General features: G+C 58.1%; 1 long non-coding RNA gene across 1 annotated transcript; it reads left to right on the top strand.

Annotated features, from left to right (window-relative positions):
* Positions 1 to 618: 618 nt before the first annotated feature.
* Positions 619 to 2,219, top strand: LOC144300813 (uncharacterized). Its single transcript, XR_013367589.1, has 3 exons — positions 619 to 745; positions 1,439 to 1,591; positions 1,900 to 2,219. It is a non-coding gene; the product is annotated as an uncharacterized LOC144300813 (long non-coding RNA).
* The last annotated feature ends 764 nt before the right edge of the window (positions 2,220 to 2,983 follow it).

The following is a 2,983-nucleotide window of genomic DNA, read 5'->3' as shown; positions in this document are numbered from 1 at the left end:
ACTGCCTGTCATCCCCCATGGAGCAGGAACACACACATGCTCCCCCTGTCATCAAATAATTACACAGATGATACACACATGCATAGGCATGCATGCGGAGATGCAAATACACCCAAAGGCACATATGCATCCTCACCCAAATCCACATATGGCACACACATGACTTTGAACACAGAACATATGTGTACACAAGTCACACTAGATGCTACACATGCAGCACTATATAGATGACGGACAAGTGTATGCATATACACAGAGATACACACTTGCAAAATGCAAGCACCAAAATACATATAGACAAATGTAATTACAGGATGCAAATGCATACTAGGTATTGTTATGCACACAGGTACATACATACACATAAAGATACCCTGACATGCACATAGATACTCACACATTTGATGCTTAATAAGCGTGCATAATACATTGCACATCCATACACACATATGCACACCATGCACATACCCTGGCACACCGCTGGACATGAGAGCTTCTGCTCCCTCCCTCCCTCCCCACAGAAGCAGTCTTGCCCACCCCACACCCCATCTCTTTCACGTTCTCTGCCCTTTCCACTTTCTATCTGTTCCCAGGTTCCCTGGCTATATTCTGTGATCTTGAGTTTCGGTGTCTTGGAACTCTGACTTGGGCTGCGTGTCTCCATCTCTCAGTATCTCTAGGGCCCGGTCTCTACGTGGATCTCTCTCTCTCATCCCGGGATGCTGAAGTTGAACAGGCTTAGCAGGTAGGGTGGTGGGGAGGAGATATGAAGGGGAAGGGGGGCTCAGAGAGGATCGAGTCGCGGGTCGGGGGAGAGGACCCGGAAAGAGGGGGCGGCGGCGAGGGAAGGGGAGCGGGGGCGGGGGAGGGGCGCCTGCCTGCGCACAGCAGATGTTGCTGCTCCTCGGATGGAGCTGTTAATGTAAGTGGAGTTTCTGCAATGGTAATTAGGAGGGCCCTCATTACCCTGGCGGAGCCGGCTGAGAGCCGATAAAGCCGAGGGGGAGAGGGGCCGACATCAGGGTAATGGGGGAGCAGGGCCATTGAGGAGCTGGAGCCGAGCCGGGACCGCTCCGCGCGCAGCTGGAGCCCGGCGAGAGGGCCGGGGAAGGGGGGCGCGGACCGGGCCTGCAGCCCGCGGAGGGCCCGGGGTGAGAGCGGCGAGGGGTGCGGAGCCGCTGGGGCTGCGCTGGGGCTTCTTACGTCCACGCGGGCGAGGCTGCCCTGAAGGCCGAGGTGCCAGGGCTGCCTCCGGCTATCTGCGAGAGCACGGGGTCGGGGGTGGGGGTGGGGGGGCTTCTGGCCGGCGTGCCCCTGCGTGCAGCCGCGGGAGGGGACATCCACAGGGGCCTCTGCACCTCTGTTCAGAGAGCCCGGGCGGCCGGACAGAGGTGGGGCTGGAGGCTGGGGAGATGGAGAGAACACCTTTCTCCTCTAGCGTCCCTCCTTCCCTGCCCCTGTACCTGGGGATCTAGGACACTCATCCCGAGTGAGCAAGACATGGACCCTAGAGGAGACCAACATTCAGGGAATGGAAGTAAAGCTACATCCGTGGAAGTGAAAGCCCCAGTGTCCCCTCCTCCCTTCACAGGTTGTCTTTCCTGGTCTCTCTTCCTCCCTTACCCCCTCCCCTGCACAACCACCCTCAACCCTAGGGGAGGGCCCCAAAGCAATGAGGATGCTAGGATGCTGGAAGCTGATTCCCAGCGACTCTGAGCACCTGGCTTCCCTTCAGTGCTCTGCAGGATGGGGAAAGGAGGGAGGGAGGAGGCCAGTAACGGCCAAAGACACCTGCAGCTCTGCTCCCCAGGCAGGAAATGAAGAGCCAGCTCCAGAATGGGGGTCTAGGGGTGGAGAGGCTACTTTGCAATTTACTCTCCTCACCCCTGGATATTCCAGGATGAGCACCCCCCCGCCTCTCCCTGCCCGGTGCTTTGTGGACTGAAGAGCCAGCAAACCCAGCCTTCACAGCTGACAGAGAGCCATCTCTGTAGGACACATCAAGTCCCCTTCGCCTCCTGCTCCCTCTGCCCCAGGCCGGTGACCGTAGGAAGACATCCGGGAAGCAAAGAAATCTGCCGCCAGGGCAGGGAGAGGGGAATCGTGGGGACCTCTGCAATCCTATTCCTCCAATGGAGGGCCCACCATCCCCTCTTTGAATATCGTCTATGCACAGCCCCACCCCATCCACCACCACCACCTGCAGCTGCTTTCAGAAACCCAAGGTAATTGACTCTTGACACTTGGGTTTGCCAACTTCCCAGAACCTCAGAACCCCCGCCCCAACTTTGGAAAGCTGGAACAGAGAGGGGCTTTTTTTTCCTTCAGGCTTTGAGGAAGGTAAAGAAGTCCTGCTGATGTTGAGAGGTTATGGCGTCTCCCAGATGACTGAAGACCTGTGTCTGTGAAGGGCAGGGGGCTGGGAGGGCTCCCAGATACTCCCCCCTCTTTAGCTAGGGTGGCAGAGCAGGGGTTAATGGGGAGAGGCTGCGAGGCTGGAGCAGGCGGTGGCTCCCGCCTCCTCCTCCCCCCCCCCCAGAGTTGCTGACTCTTCCTTTTTGTTCGGGCTGACAGCGAGCACCTGGTGTGCTCACGCTACAATATTGTTCCTGCCTCCCTCCCCCCAGGCCCCAGGCTCCCCTCTCTCCCCCTCCCCACCCGCCAGCAGCCTTCCCCTCTGCCTCCTCTTCCCCTAGCTCCCTCCTGCCCGTGGCCTCCTAGGTGCCCCCACACACACCCCACAAGCACCGACCCTGCGGTGTCAATAAACACGACATATGCTGCCATTAATGTGAAAATCCTGCCCTCTACTCCATTCATCCCCTCAGCCCGCCTGCCCTGCTGGGGTGGGGTAGGGGGCTAGGAGAGACAGGTCAAGTGGGAAACATTAACTACCCTTTTTATATCTGCTCAGCCCCCACCCCACCTCCACCTCCAGCCTTGAGAGTGAGAAAGGAATTGGAAGGGCATGGATGGGGTAAAA

Source organism: Canis aureus, chromosome 29 (assembly GCF_053574225.1).
Source record: "Canis aureus isolate CA01 chromosome 29, VMU_Caureus_v.1.0, whole genome shotgun sequence".
In the NCBI taxonomy this organism is placed as follows: Eukaryota; Metazoa; Chordata; class Mammalia; order Carnivora; family Canidae; genus Canis; species Canis aureus.
This window is presented reverse-complemented; position numbering and strand designations above follow the sequence as displayed.